Source organism: Sarcophilus harrisii, chromosome 2 (genome assembly GCF_902635505.1).
Source record: "Sarcophilus harrisii chromosome 2, mSarHar1.11, whole genome shotgun sequence".
Taxonomy (NCBI): Eukaryota; Metazoa; Chordata; class Mammalia; order Dasyuromorphia; family Dasyuridae; genus Sarcophilus; species Sarcophilus harrisii.
In genome coordinates this window covers 474202978-474219605 of record NC_045427.1, presented here as the reverse complement: position 1 = coordinate 474219605, position 16628 = coordinate 474202978, and positions in this window count along the sequence as shown.

Below are 16628 nucleotides of genomic sequence, written 5' to 3'. Positions count from 1 at the left end.
CATTTTACAGATGGGGAAATTGAGACAGAAAGGCATTAAATGACTTGCTCAGGGGCATGCAGGAAATGTCTGAAAAGAAATTTAAACTGTCTTCCCGACTTTAAGCGAAGCATCCTGTGCACTATACCACCCAGCTATCCGACTTTAAAACAGCTTTGCGCTATGTAGTGCTTTACATTTATTCCTAGGATGTTTCAGATTATTAGATTCGGCTTAACATTCTGGACTATTTAGACTTATTTTTTTGGAGCCTGTCATCAAACGTGTCCGAATTGATATCATCTGCAAATTTGATGTGATTTTTATTATAGCAACTAAGTGGAGCGGTGATTGGGGCCTGGACTCATGATCTGTGTCATGATCTCAGCTGAGTGATCCTGGGCAAATCACTGCATCAGTTTTTTCTATTGTAAAATTGTACCTATTTCCCAGGGTTGTGAGGAATAAATGAAATAATATTTGTCAAGCTCTTAGCACAATCCCTGTCACATAATAGCTTCTGAATATATATTTATTTTCTTTCTTCCTTGTGCCTTTTCCCAAGTTTGAGTAAAAGAGACTGAGGAATCCTTTGTCTTTGGTAGGCCATGGGAAACATCACATTTCTCCTCCACGTGAACATCAGCCCATTAATGACTACTTTTCAGGCCCATTCATTCACCTATTTCTAAATCCCTAATACAAGCCATCATCTAGCCCCTATCTTTCCTTCACAAGGAGAAGGTGGGAGACTTGGTTAAAAATTTTGTGAAATTTAAATAAACTATGTCTATGGCATTTTCCTGAATTTGAAGGAACAGAGTAGAGTTTGTGCCAGTAAGGCTCTTCCTCACTGAGATGATCCCAATTTATGTAGAAATCTCAGTTTGTCTGTAGTTAAGCCCACACTTGTAATGGATGATTAAAAATTAAAGATTGGCTTTAGGGGAAAATATGGTGATAATAAAACGCTGGATTTGGGCTGTCACTTGTTTCTTGGTGTTTCATTTAGTTAAGAAAACAGTTAAAAATCCTAAGGCATTTTAGCTATGTAACCTATGGGGCCCTGCTGGAACTGCTTGACATTCCCTTTCTATTAATAGATTAATTAGGTTCAATCTTGAGGATTTAAAAAAAAAATTAATATGCTATCCTTTGACCTAACAAAGGATACTATTAGACATGAATCCCAAAAGAGGCTTTTAAAAAAAGAAAAGAACCTATATGTACAAAAATATTTATAGCAACTGTCAGAGGAAAAAAAAAAAGGAAATTGAGGGGATGCCCATCAATTGGGCATTGCTGAATGAGTTATGGAATATTATTTATTGCTCTATGGGAAACGATGAGCAGGATGCTCTCAGAAAAAAAAAAAAAACTGGAAAATCCATGAACTCAAACAAAGTGAAATGCAGTTCTGGGATGTTCTGGGATGATCAGCTATAAATGACTTTGCTATTCTCAGCAGTACAATGATCCACAGGTATTCTGAAGGACTTATAAGGAAAAATGCTATTCAAACCTAGAGAAAACTGAGTGTGTCTGAATGCAGATTAAAGTATACTATCTCTTTAAAAAAAAAAATTAGGGTGGGAAATCTGTGTTTTCTTTCACAATTTGACTTTTATAAAAAATGTTTTACATAACTTCACATGTGGTTTCTTAATAGGGTCTGGGGATGGGGATAAGGGAGAGAATCTAAAACTCAAAAGTTTAAAAATAAATGTAAAAATTATTTTAAATATAACTGGGGAAAATATTAAATAAGAACTAAAAAAAAATTATGCTTTATGTTTTCCTACCAAGAGGTCTCTCTGTAAACATATGAAATTAGCTCATTTCTTGCTCTCCACTTGGGAAAGTCAGACCTTCCTTTCTCAGGCACTTTCACCCTACCCACCACCTGGTGAGATCCAACTAGCAAAGTATGGAACACAGAACAGATTAATTGCCACATTGACAAATGCTAGAGGAATTCATATTCAAGCCCAGTTCAGAAAAGTTTCTTATATGCTGGGCCCCACTTTCCCACCTTCCTCAAGATTTTTGTACAGTTACTCTGATATAGAGCCACCATGAAATTGAGTCCCCCTCAAGTTGGGAAATAATTTCAGTAGGTAATAATCACACACACACACACACACACACACACACACACACACCCCTCCACCTAACACTACACGGTACTTAAGACTCACAAAACCAATAAAGGGAAAGGTCTAGATTTGCTTCTCCCCAATGTCATTGCAATTTAGTTCTGGTCTCTACACAAGTTCTTGATTCTGTGGTTCCCTGCTTAACTTTGAACTCTTCAATATTCATTCTATTACTGGTGCCTCCAGCTCTACATGATAATGCTCAGAATCATTCCTATTTTTAGTGCTATTAAGACTTCAAGATTCTGTTACCATTCTGCTTCTGTCATCTATTTTTTCCCCAGAGATAACAAGCTCTACCAGAATGAGACCCTTGGTCCTCTGGGTTATATGACTAATTTTCCTTTTTTTTTTTTCTTTTAGTTAGACCTACAATCATTGCCAAGCTTACATATGAAAGGTCCCCTCAGGTGGCTATCAAGACCTACTGATTTGTCCATTTTAGTTATTTGTCTCCAGTCCTCCCTCCTATCTGATAATTGAATTCTATTAGCCTTTTCCTCATCTCAGAAATCATTGAATGATTTTTTTGCAAATGTAAAAACATTTGCCTTTCCAGTTCCAAAAATTCCTCACTCCCACATCCTAGAATAGGACCAGGCCATGAAAATCATACTGAAGCTCAGAGAAGGCACTTGAAACCTTAGGAGAAGAGCAGAAAGGTCCAATCTAATAGCAATCTGTTGCCACAGCAAAGTCCCATGTTCCTACCTCAGTTAAAACATACCCAGGCCCCGCAAATATGTAAGTACAAATGTACAGATGCAAGTGATGTAAATTGTGTCCCCTTTAGGAGGAGGGTGCTCCTGACTCTCAAACCCTCCTGGCCTCTGGGAGAAGCACACCCTTTCCAGACAACTCCCAAGATAAGTAATCTCATTCAATTTTGAATTGAACTGAATTGAAAATCAGTCTCTCCCAAAAGCAAGAGATACAAAGAGAAATTCCATTTAAAATAACTGTCAATAGGATAAAATATTTATGAATCTATCTGCCACTATATGAGCAAAACTACAAAACACAAATAAAGTCAGATCTAAGCAATTGGAAAAATATCCAGTACTCTTGAATAGGTCTAGCAAATATAATAAAAATGACAATTCTACCTAAACTAATTTATTTATTTAGTGCTATACCAATCAGACCCTCAAGAAACTATTTTAATTACCTAGAAAAAATAACAAAATTCATATGGAAGAATAAAAGGTTGAGAATTTCAAGGGAATTAATGAAAAAAAAAATCAAATGAAGGTGACTTAGCTGTACCTGATCTAAAACTATATTATAAAGCAGCAGTCACCAAAACCATTTGGTATTGGCTAAGAAATAGACTAGTTGATCAGTGGAACAGGTTAGGTTCACAGGACAAAATAGTCAATAACTATAGTAATCAATCTAGTGTTTGACAAACCCAAAGACCCCAACTTTTGGGATAAGAATTCATTATTTGACAAAAACTGCTGGGAAAACTGGAAATTAATATGGCAGAAATTAGGCAGGGACCCATACTTAACACTATATACCAAGATAAGATCAAAATGGGTCCATGATTTAAGCATAAAGAATGAGATCATAAATAAATTAGAGGAACATAGGATAGTTTACCTCTCAGACTTGTGGAGGAGGAGGAATTTGTGACCAAAGAAGAACTAGAGATCATCATTGATTACAAAATAGAAAATTTTGATTACATCAAATTAAAAAGCCTTTGTACAAACAAAATGTGCAAACAAAATTAGAAGGGAAGCAACAAACTGGGAAAACACTTTTACAGTTAAAGGTTCTGATAAAGGCCTCATTTCCAAAATATATAGAGAACTGACTCTATAAGAAACCAAGCCATACTCCAGTTGATAAATGGTCAAAGGATATGAACAGACAATTTTCAGATGATGAAATTGAAACTATTTCCACTCATATGAAAGAGTATTCCAAATTACTATTGATCAGGGAAATGCAAATTAAGACAACTCTGAGATACCACTACATACCTGTCAGATTGGCTAAGATGACAGGAAAAGATAATGATGAATGTTGGGAGGGGATGAGGGAAGACTGAGACACTGATGCATTGTTGGTGGAGTTGTAAAATAATCTAATCATTCTGTAGAGCAATTTGGAATTATGCCCAAAAAGTTATCAAACTGTGCATACCCTTTGATCCAGCAGTGTTTCTACTGGGCTTATACCCCAAGGAGATACTAAAGAAGGGAAAGGGACCTGTATGTGCACGAATGTTTGTGGCAGCCCTGTTTGTAGTGGCTAGAAACTGGAAAATGAATGGATGCCCATCAATTGGAGAATGGTTGGGTAAATTGTGGTATATGAATGTTATGGAATATTATTGTTCTGTAAGAAATGACCAACAGGATGAATACAGAGAGGCTTGGACAGATTTACATGAACTAATGCTGAGTGAAATGAGCAGAACCAGTAGACCATTATACACTTCAACAACGATACTGTATGAGGATGTATTCTGATGGAGTGAATTTCTTCGACAAAGAGAAGATCTAATTCAATTCCAGTTGATCAATGATGTACAGAAGCAGCTACACCCAAAGAAAGAACACTGGGAAATGAGAGTAAAGTGTTTGCATTTTTGTTTTTCTTCCCAGGTTATTTTTAACCTTCTGAATCCAATTCTTCCTGTGCAACAAGAGAACTATTTGGTTCTGCACACATATATTGTATCTAGGATATACTATAACATATTTAATATGTATAAGACTGCTTGCCATCTAGGGGAGGGGTTGAAGGGAGGGAAGGGAAAAGTCGGAACAGAAATGAGTGCAAGGGATAATGTTGTAGAAAAATTACCCAGGCATATGTTCTGTCAATAAAAAGTTACAATTAAAAGAAAAAAGAAAAAAATAACAAAATTCATCTGGAAGAATAAAAAGTTGAGAATTTCAAGGGAATTAATGAAAAAAAAAATCAAACGAAGGTGACTTAGCTGTACCTGATCTAAAACTATATTATAAAGTAGCGGTCACCAAAACCATTTGATATTGATTAAGAAATAGATTAGTTGATCAATGGAATAAGTTAGGTTCACAGGACAAAATAGTCAATAACTATAGCAATCTAATGTTTGACAAACCTAAAGACCCCAGCTTTTAGGATAAGAACTCATTATTTAACAAAAATATTGATATTGATTAAGAAATAGATTAGTTGATCAATGGAATAAGTTAGGTTCACAGGACAAAATAGTCAATAACTATAGCAATCTAATGTTCGACAAACCTAAAGACCCCAGCTTTTAGGATAAGAACTCATTATTTAACAAAAATTGCTGGGAAAATTGGAAACTAGTATGGCAGAAACTAGTAGGCATTGACCCACACTTAACACCGTATACCAAGATAAAGTCAAAATGGGTTCATGATCTAGTCATAAAGAATGAGATTATAAATAAATTAGAAGAATATAGGATCGTTTACCTCTCAGACCTGTGGAGGAGGAAGGGATTTGTGACCAAAGAAGAACTAGAGGTCATTATTGATCACAAATTAGAAAATTTTGATTATATTAAGTTATTTGTTTTGTACAAATAAAACTAATGCAGACAGGATTAGAAGGAAAGCAATAAAGTGGGAAAACATTTTTTATAGCTAAAAGTTCTGATAAAGGCCTTATCTCTAAAATATATAGAGAATTGACTCTAATTTATAAGAAATCAAGCCATTCTCCAATTGATAAATGATCAAAGGATATGAATAGACAATTTTTGGATGAAGAAATTGAAACTATTTCTAGTCATATGAAAAGGAGTTCCAAATCATTATTGATCAGAGAAATGCAAATTAAGACAATTCTGAGATACCACTACATACCTGTCAGATTGGCTAAGATGACAGAAAAAAATAATGATAAATGTTAGAGGAGATGCAGGAAAATTTGGTTCACTGATGCATTGTTGGTAGAGTTGTGAATGGATCCAATCATTCTGGAGAGAAATTTGAAACTATACTCAAAAAGTTATCAAACTGTGCATAGCCTTTGACCCAGCAGTGCTACTACTGGGCTTAATACCCCAAGGAGATACTAGAGAAGGGAAAGGGACCTGTATGTGCCAAAATGTTTGTGGCAGCCCTGTTTGTAGTGGCTAGAAACTGGAAACTGAGTGGATGCCCATCAATTGGAGAATAGCTGAATAAATTGTGGCATATGAATATTATGGAATATTATTGTTCTGTAAGAATGACCAGCAGGATGAATACAGAGAGGCCTGGAGAGACTTACATGAACTGATGCTAAGAGAAATGATCAGAACCCGCAGATCATTATACACTTCAACAACAGTACTTCATGATGATCAATATGGCCCTTTTCAACAAACAGACAAACACTGAGAAATGAGTATGGACCACAACATAGCATTTCCATTCTTTCTGTTATTGTTTGCTTGCATTTTTGTTTTTTCTTCTCAGGTTATTTTTACCTTCTTTCTAAATCTGATCTTTCTTGTGCAACAAGAGAACTGTATAAATATGTGTACATATATTGTATTTAACTTTAAAATATTTAACATGTATGGGACTACCTGCCATCCAGGGGAGGGAGTGGAGGGAAGGAAGGGAAAAGTTGGAACAGAAGTGTTTGCAAGGGGTCAATGTTGAAAAATTACCCATGCATATGTGTTGTATATTAAAAGCTATAATAAAAAAAGAAAAAGAAAATCAGTCTCTCAAATTCATCCAGAGATTGGCCCCCAGCTGGGTGCCAAAGATCAAAGAAGCCTCAAACCTCAGAAGGCTAATAAAAGATAATTCTGAACCTCAAATCTTTGCTAAATGCCCTTCTGGACTTAGCCCACTGATGAAGATATTTCTTCTCAGTGTAAATCCATCTTTGCTAAATTCCTAATCAGGAGTTTGCCCCCTAAGAAAGCTGTCTTCTTAGTGTACTGTTTTCTTTATGTAAATCCATTCTTTGCTACAAATCTCATGCCTGTATTTATTGGGGTTTGTGAATTCTTTCACAAAATCTGCTCAACCAGCCAAGAGGATCCCATTGCTGTTAGGGAATCTCTTACCCTCAATTCTTGCACCTCATCACAGGTACAGGTTATACTTGCAGATATACCTTGCAAAATATTCATGAAATTTCATATAGCAGTCACTATAAATTACAACAGGTTTGTATTTGTTATCTAACTTCATTTTATACTAGTTTTCCAATAATCAGACAGTCAAGAAGAAGCTAAGAAAAGAATAAGATTGTAAGAGCACTCTGCAGGAAAATGTACCCTTATAAAAATTAGACTGTAAGGTCCATTAGTTGAGGGCCCTGGTTAAGTTGGTTTGGTTTTTTAATTCTCTATAACCTAGATCAATGCCCTGCACATTCTTATTTATTTCAGTACTTAAAAGATCCAGTACAACAAAATTAATTTTCTACTGTGTCCAAGGCACTGTACTGTGTTAAGGACACAAAAATTAGCATCTCTTCCCTTAATGAATGTACATTTTTATAAGAGGAATAGAATGTAATATGATATCCAAATAGATAAAAGAAATAAAAGAGGATTTGCTGAATATGTCAATAAGAGTTTAAAATGAGTACCTACTAAGTGCAAGCCAATGTGCTAAGCTTTGGGAAGATAAAAAAATTATAATAGGTTAAGATGAAAAGGGAGCACAATTCAGACAAGTGAGATACCATTATCTCCTTATTTTATTAATGTCAATACTTCTACTGATGCTGATCATAGCCCTCTATAACTTGGTGAATGTTGTTCATTAATTGCTGTGGCAATAATTGACAACTGATGGCCAAGTTTATGGTGATTAGCTTCTTAAATTAGTTGAGGTGAAATGGAGTCAGGATGGTAAAATAGCAGGAAGAAGTACAAGAACCCCTTGCTCCTTTCAACTCCCCTTACTTCTTTCAAATAGTTATAAAAATTGCAATAGACCTAATTCTGATTGAGAAATCTAAGGGAAAAATCTCAGTGAATTATTTGTTCATCCCAAGTCTGCATAGAAAGACAGGAGTATATGGACACTGAGATGAGGTCTGGCCAGAACTAGACCTAAGAGGAACACTCAGGAATAATGCCCAAGGGCATGACAAAGTCACTGATCCTTATGGGAATATTGTGGTTTTTGGAATGATGTGGGAACAGGTGTTGACAGATCTGGAGAAAATTAAGAAAAGATCATGGTAAAAAGCTCTTGTGGTGAAAGGGATGTTCAAATGCAAATCCAGAAGAGAATGCTTCCAAGCATTTACAAACAAGTCTCTAAAAAAACAAGAATTTAGGTACAACAAACTCATTTAGAATTCCTGAAAGAGCTGAAGCAGGAGTTTAAAAGAGTTTTATGCATACACACACATAGTCACATATGTAGTATGCCATATACACACACACATATACTGTATATAGAGACAGAAACAAAGAGAGTGAACCTGAGAACGAAAGAGGAATGAAATATATAGGAAAAGAATAGAAAAGAAATGAGAGCTATGGAAGAAAGAGTTGGAAAGGGAATTAAGAGTTTGGCATAAGAAGTATAAAATCTTGCCTATGCAACAAATCTCAGGGCAATTGGAGTAGATTGAATAGAAGCCAATGATTTCATGAGACAACAAGTATTAAAACAAAGCCAAAAGAATGAAAACATATGAGAAGATGTAAGGTATCTCATAGCAAAGCAACTGGAAAATAGATTGAGGAGAAAATAATTAAGAATCACTGATCAACCAGAATGCTGTGGCAAAAAAAAGAAAGGGAGTGTGTGTGTGTGTGTGTGTGTGTGTATTTAAAATTTAATTTAATTTTTGCTGAGGCAATTGGGATTAAGTGACTTGTCCAGGATATCACACAGCTAAGAAGTGTTAAGTGTCTGAGACCACATTTGAACTCAGGTCCTACTGACTTCAGGGCTAGTGCTCTATCCACTGTGCCACCTAGCTGCCTCCCATATATAATATTTCAAGAAATCTTAAAAAGAAAATTGGCCAAATTGCTGATAACCAGAAGCAAAGTGGAAATAAAAAGAATCTATCAGTCATTTTTTGAAAGAAATACCAAAATGAGGACCCCTGAGAACATTATTGACGAAATTTGGAGCCTTCAGGTTAAAGATAAATATGTTACAACCAGTCAGAAAAAAAAAGAATTCAAATACGAAGGAGCTATAGTCAGAACTATACACAATTTAGCAGCCCCTACAATAAAGGAATGAAGAGTTTGGAATATAATATTCCAGAAAGCACAGCAAGTCTTACAACCAAGAAAAACTTAATCAGCAAAAATAAATATAATCCTACAGGGAAAAAAATACATTTTAATGAAATAGACGATTCCCAAGCATTATAAATGAAAAGACCAGAACCGCATAGACATTATTCAATTCAAACACAGTAGTTAGGAGAAATATAATGAAGTAAATATGAAAAAACAGCCATAAGGAACTACAGAAAGATAAACTACTTACATCTTAATATGGAGAGATGATACTAGTATTTCTTCTGAAGCCTATTTTATCGGGTTCATAGAGGGAATCTAATTAAATAGAAGGCCTAGAATTGATTCTGTTATATTATGTATGGATTATCTCAAAAGAAGAATGGAAAAGAAGGGGAAAATACCACCACTATGAGGAAGGGAAAGGAAGGTTAGGGGAAATTATGTCACATATTTGGTCTACACAAACAAGGAAGAAAGCAGCTGATTAAACCCCACTCTTATCTGAACTGGTCAAAGAAAGGAAGAACATATATACAGTTGAGAACAGAAAGACATTTTATTTAATAGGGAAATAGAAGAAAAAGGTAGAAGGTAGAAGAAGGAATTAAAGAGAGGGTGGATGAAAGGAAGAATTAGTTCAAAGCAAACAAATGATGAATTTTCTAAAATAATTTATAGTTCTTTTTTGAAGTGGTGAATTATCAAAATCTAAGGAGGTACCCATCAATTGGGGAATGGCCAAACAAATTGTAGTATTTAAATATGATAGAACACTATTATGCTGTAAGATATGATGCAGGGGATGGTTTCAGGGAAACCTGAGAAGATTTATATGAACTTATGTAGAGTGAAATGAACTGAACCAGGAGAAAAATTCATACTGTGACAATAATATTGTAAAGATAAACAACTTTGAAAGATTTATCCATTTTTTGATAGAGATGAATCATGATTTATACTATTATAATATATCACATATGTAGGCATATATACATGCATGTGTGTATACCTGTATATATGTACATGTATATGATATATTTTTGTATTTATTTATTTTTTAGTACAGAAATTTGTTTTGCTTGATTATATTTATTAAATGACTAATATGGAAATAAATTACATAACTATATATGTATAACCTATCTCAAAATTTCTTGTCTTCTTAATGGGGGGGGGGGAAGGAGAAAGAAAGAGAATTTGAAATTCAAAAATTTTAAAAAACAAATATTTAAAATATTAAATAAAAATATTTAATTTTTAAACTAATTTTAAAATACTTGGATTTTAGGGTTTTTTTCATTCTCATTTGGGAGGGAGGGATATTGATTTTTGCTCATTTAAAAAAAATCAAGGTACTGAAAAAATAACAACAAAAATAAATAAAAACATTTTAAAAATAGAAATATTTAGTTGAACTGCTATCCAAAATCTTTCTATATTGTTAGAAATTGCTCAAGCTTTCAGATGTCAAGGCCTTTGAGAACCAAGGGACTACCCATAAAATCATGGAGGGAGACTTTAATGGATGCTTTGCTCATAGTCGATGCTTACTAAGTATTAAGTTGAATAAGGGAGAGAAAACTATTTTGTATCATTATTCAACTTTTCATGTTGACTGAATGACAACATTGTGTGATTAAAAAGATCATAACATTTAAATTATGTTTGTGTCCTGATTTTACTACCTGCTAACTCCATGATGATGAATTAGTTTCTTTATTTCTTTATATTTGCAAAATGGGACTAAAATATTTTTAATAGTTATATCAGAAGGTTGTTATAAAGATCAAATGACATGGGATCAAAAGTAGTTGTATCCTCTACAATTTCTAGAATACTTTGAAGTATTCAATTCAGCAGATGTTATTTTTGTTTTTAGAATAATTTTATTTTCATTATTATATTTTAATTTCATAGGATGTCCCTTTCTGCATGTATCTCTTTCCAGTCTCATATCCAGAAATCCATGCCTTTCATCATAAAATAGTAAAAGAAAGAAAAAAATAGCCATTTAGCAAAACAAACCAATACACAAACCAAATCTGACAACTGATATCATCCGTATAATTCCTCCCTGTCCTAAAAGAAAGGAGTAAAATACATCTTTTCCTTGGGGATAAGCTTGATCATTATAAGTATATAGAGTTTTAATATATTTTAAAAAATATATTATTGTTGTTCTTTAAATTCATATTCTTTTATTCATTCTATATATTTTTCTGCTTCAGTTTGCTTCACTATCCATCAGCTTATATGTCTTCCCATGCTTCTCTCAACAGATATTTATTAACCAATTATTTTACACAGATACTACACCAAACTTTCAAGGTACAAAGATGAAAAACAGCACAGTTCTTATATTCAATGAATTTCCTATCTACTGAAGGAAGGTCATGTAATTCAGAAATACATATGCTATATTATAGAATATGGTAAGAGCAGGGAAAAGATTCATAAAAAGCATACTAAGAAAATATGAGGAGGGAGAGAACACTTTCAGCTGAATGTATCAGAGAAACACTTTATGGGCAACATATTGCCTAAGCTGAGTCTTAAAAGAAGAAAAGGATTTTTAACAGGCAAAAATAAAGTGGGAGGTGTTCCTGGCCTTGTAAAATGGAAACCAGAATGTGAGAATATGTCCTGTGACTCCACAGTTATATAACTTACTTTGAATGAATGTAAATAACAAAGGAAGTTCTAACTATCCCATGGGAAAACTTGCATGTGATCCTGGGCCATTCCTGGTATTATGTCTTCTTTGTTTTCTTTCTATATAATATCTGACATAACCTAAGGGCAGGGGGAGGGGGAATCTACTATTCAGTCTTCCTGGCACCATGTATGGGTCTTGTGAGTAAACTCCCTAAATTCTCCCAATTAATCCTAATAAAATTACATATATATATGTAAAATATACACATGCATAGATACTTATCCATACATATATACCTATATATGTACATACCTACATATCCATCCATATACTCTCTCCCTTCCTCTTCTGTTTCATTTTCTGTCCAGAAAAACAATTGTGTACAGACACAACAGTCCCTCTTCAATATCTGTGCTTTTGCATAAATAGTCCCCCATATCTGGAAGATATTTCCTCCTCATTTCTGCCCTCTCGTGGAATCCCTCAAGCACTACCTCCTCTGGGAGGAATTTCTTGACAAACCTCTTCTCTTTCTTAATGTTTCCCTCCTCCCCAGTTCTAATAACTGGAAATACTAGGTCTTAAAATACTTAAATACTTAAAATACCCTTAAAATACTAGGCATTATTGCATTTATTGATGTACATATTGTAAGTTCCTTGAGGGTAGATACTGTCTTTGCACTCCCTGGTTTCTAACATAATGCTTTGCACATGGTAGGCACCTGGTAAACATTTGTTGAGTTGAATTGAAATGCCTTAGAACTATAAATAATAAATGACATAGCAGACTGGAAAGCTCAAGTAGACTGGCTAATCTGAACGGCATGGTTCTTGCCATTCTCTAGCTTTTTAATTTTTTTGGTAAGGCAATTGAGGTTGAGTGACTTGCCCAGGGTCACACAGTCAATACATATTAACAGTCTGAAATCAGATTTGAACTTCAGTCCTCCTGACTCCCAACCCAGGCCTCTATCCACTGTGCCATCTAGCTGCCCCAGAAATACCACTTCTCTATGAAACAGCTGAGAAACACTTTTTTTGAATGCTGACATCATATCACTTGCACTTCGTAAAAGTCCTTGTGAGCAGGAACAGATAATTCCTGACTATATTAAGCTGCTTCCATGCCAGGTGTGGGTCTTCCAGGAAATGTGTGGAAAGCAGTTCTTAATAATCCTTCCTGCGTTGTAGCTGAAAGGATTTGCAATATTCTTTAAAAGGCATTCAGAGAGCATCATATCCATCCACGTGCTCTCCATCTCCTCCTTCCCTCCCTCCCCCAGTCCTGTGTGGTCGTTTCTTGTCTTGCCATCTGGACATGTTTCATTCAGATCGTCCCACTGGTGATATGGAGCCGCGTGATTGTCTGGTGTCTGACATCCATAATACGACCATCTGATGGTTGTAAGTCACTTTCAAGGACACTGGAGATAAAGCAACCTGGCTTACAAGTGTCTGTTTTAGGGAGGGATCATAGGATATCCCAACTGGAAGAGACCACTGAGATGAAACCCAGTTCCCTCAGTTAGAGAGCAAGAAACTGAGGGCTTTTGGTAGGGCCCTTTTCTTAATTCTTTTTCATTGACATTGCAAATGAAAGGAAGACTGATGCATCATCTGTCTTTGAAAAAGAAAGACTCTAATTAAGGGGAAACCCCCTTTCTCATCACTCCTTTGACAACTCTCCTCTTCTGACTAAATTCAACTTACATTCTGGCTTAATCGTGTTTTATTTTCAATAGATTCTTGACTTGAAATGACTTGAAATAATACAAAGCATAAAATGCAAAACAGAAACAAAGTCCATGCCAGCTATAACTGTGCAAAAAGAATATTTTACAGAAGATAAATGGACAAACAGAAAAAGCTCAAAGGGGACTCAGAGAAGTAGCTGACAATTTGCTAGAGACTTTTATGTCCAGAATTGATAATGCACTTATTGGAAAGTAGTGAAATACTTTTTTAAAGGAGAATTAGTCAATCAACTGGGCTAATGTGGGAAATAATATCTCTTTAAATTTCTAGCTCCTGACATGTAGTAGCCACTAAATAAATGCTGATTAATTGGCTGATCGAATACTCTGAATGATAGACTTTTTTTTTGCTTTTGATAAAGTAGCATGTTTTAAAGTTGATGGATAATGGAAATATCTGGAGAGGAAACAGCAAATTACTCTCATATCATTGCCAAGAAAATCCCAAAAGGGGTTATAAAGAATTGAGAATCACTGAATAATAAAAGTAATTATCCAAAATAGGGTAGCAAAGATTAGGAATGTTATTGTAGAAAGAAATGTAACCCACACTTGGTATACAATAGGGAAATCAAAAAAGCAGAATTCTTAACAAACTTTAACCTTCAGAAAATGAAAATATTACTAGATAGCAAAGCATTTGGAAATCTACCAAAAATCAGTGTTCTGGATAATTCTTCAGGTAAATGTAACCTAGACATCCAAATAAATTGTTGTTTTGGGGGCTTTTGATAATTTTCTTCTTGCTGACAATGATCCCGTGCTCTTTTTACAGCAGCACAGTTAATAGGCTCATCAGCTGCAGAAGTCAAATTACCAGTTTAACGATTTATATCCACTTGTCTAAGATTGTGCCTTCAGTTTCAACTGAATCCAATACTGATTAGTACATTTCTTTTGCTAATTTCTCAGGGACAAGGGTTCACAGATGATTTGTAGTGATCCAGAAATGACAATTACTTTAATCCTACTAATTTGAAATTTGTGATAATATGGACACAATACACATAATACACATGGTTTTTATTGAGTAAAAAGATCTTTAAGTATTTAATTAAACAGTTACTTCTAGCAAGTTGAAGATCTCTGGTTTATAATAGCTTTGTTATATAATGTATGCCTATTATGAATTACAATTCTTTCATTTAAAAATCTCTTTATTTTGGCAACTAAAAAATTGCCTCCTGGGAGTCTGGGGACATGTGTGGCTATGGATAAATCATTTGAGCTTTATGGGCCTCAGTGTTTATTTATAAAATGAGTAAGTTGACCTAATTGATGTCTAAAAGATCTCTTTTAGCTCTAAGTCCTATAAACCTATCATTCCAGATTTGGGTTCAATCTCTGCTCTGCCATCACCTAATTGTGTTACTACCTTTTTTTGGTCTCACTTTCCTTCTTTGTAATACTGGGAATGAAAAAGGTAGAGGAGGTGGTTGAATAAGAGGATCTCTAAAATTCCCTCCAGTCCTAAATCCTAAGATTCTATTTTTCAGATTATATGGTATAAAATATCTGAAAAGAAATAAATCTTGTATGTCATTGTTAAAATATCCTACAATTTGAAATTCTTACTAGAGAGAATTAAGCTCAATTTCTCCCAAATTGCTCTCAATTAGCAAGATTTTGTTATCATGAGTACCTAATTTAGTCAAAGGGAAACTCTAATATGAACAAAGTCCCAGGTTACAATAATAATAATAACAACAAGAATAATAAATAACAAGACAGGTAGGTGGCCTGCTGGATAAAATACTGAGCCTGAAATCAGGAAGATCTGAATTTAAATTCTGACTCAGACATTTCCTACATATGTGATCATGAGCAACTCATTCAATCTCTGTTTGCCTTAATTCCTTCAACTGTTAAATGAGAATAATAATAGCACCATTTCACAAGTTTTTTTCTGAGGATAAAATGTGACAGTGACTAATTTAAAGAGTAGACAAATCTATAAATACTATTTTTTGGCATTATCATTTATAAAGCTCTTTACAAATATTATCTCATATCCTCACAGCAACATTGGAATATAGGTACTATGACTATCTCCATTTTATAATTAAGGAAATTAAGGAATTAAAGAAACTAAGATTGATAGCAACTCATACTTATACAACACCTTGCAGTTAAGAAAGAATTTTATTGAGCACCTATGATTTTATTTGATCTTATCACACAATAACTGCAAGTATTAATGTTTCCTTACAGATGAGGAAACAGGGACACAAAAGGAACAACTGAGTTGCCCCAAATCATGCTCATTGATTGCAAATGACAGAGCCAGGACTTAGATTTTTCCATCTCCAAGTCAGGTTCTTTCTGCTATACTATGTGATCTATAAGCTCCACCAGACCTCTGCTTGTCAGGCCACTGTTAAGTGGCCATAATAATGACCTGTTCCATGTCCCACTCTGGTATAAAAATGCCTATTCTTCCACCAGTGTTTAGTGCCAACTCTTTGAAATAACATTAGGACTGAATCCTACATCTTAATTAGTCACCATCCCAGGCAGCTAACTTTCTAATGACATTTTGAAGGATTTTTTGAAACATCTGTTTATTTAGTTGATTTGTTATTAAACATACTGTCTATTGAGAGGGGGAGAAAGCTTCCCATTCATCCCTTCATTGCTGTTTTTTTCAAAACAGCTCTGCAGACTTCTATCAACTTTGTTTATGTCAAATTGTACAAATTGCTGTTGGGTGAAGAATTAGCCAAAAGAAAAACTCCAACTGATTGACAATGCTCTGGGCCTTATCTACATTCTTTCTCAGTATCCCAGATGTTGAGAGAAGTTGTCCCTAACCCCAAGAAGACTTACTGAAAAATTATAAAAAGATATTGTCATCTATAGCTTGGGTACCTGCTGAAAGTT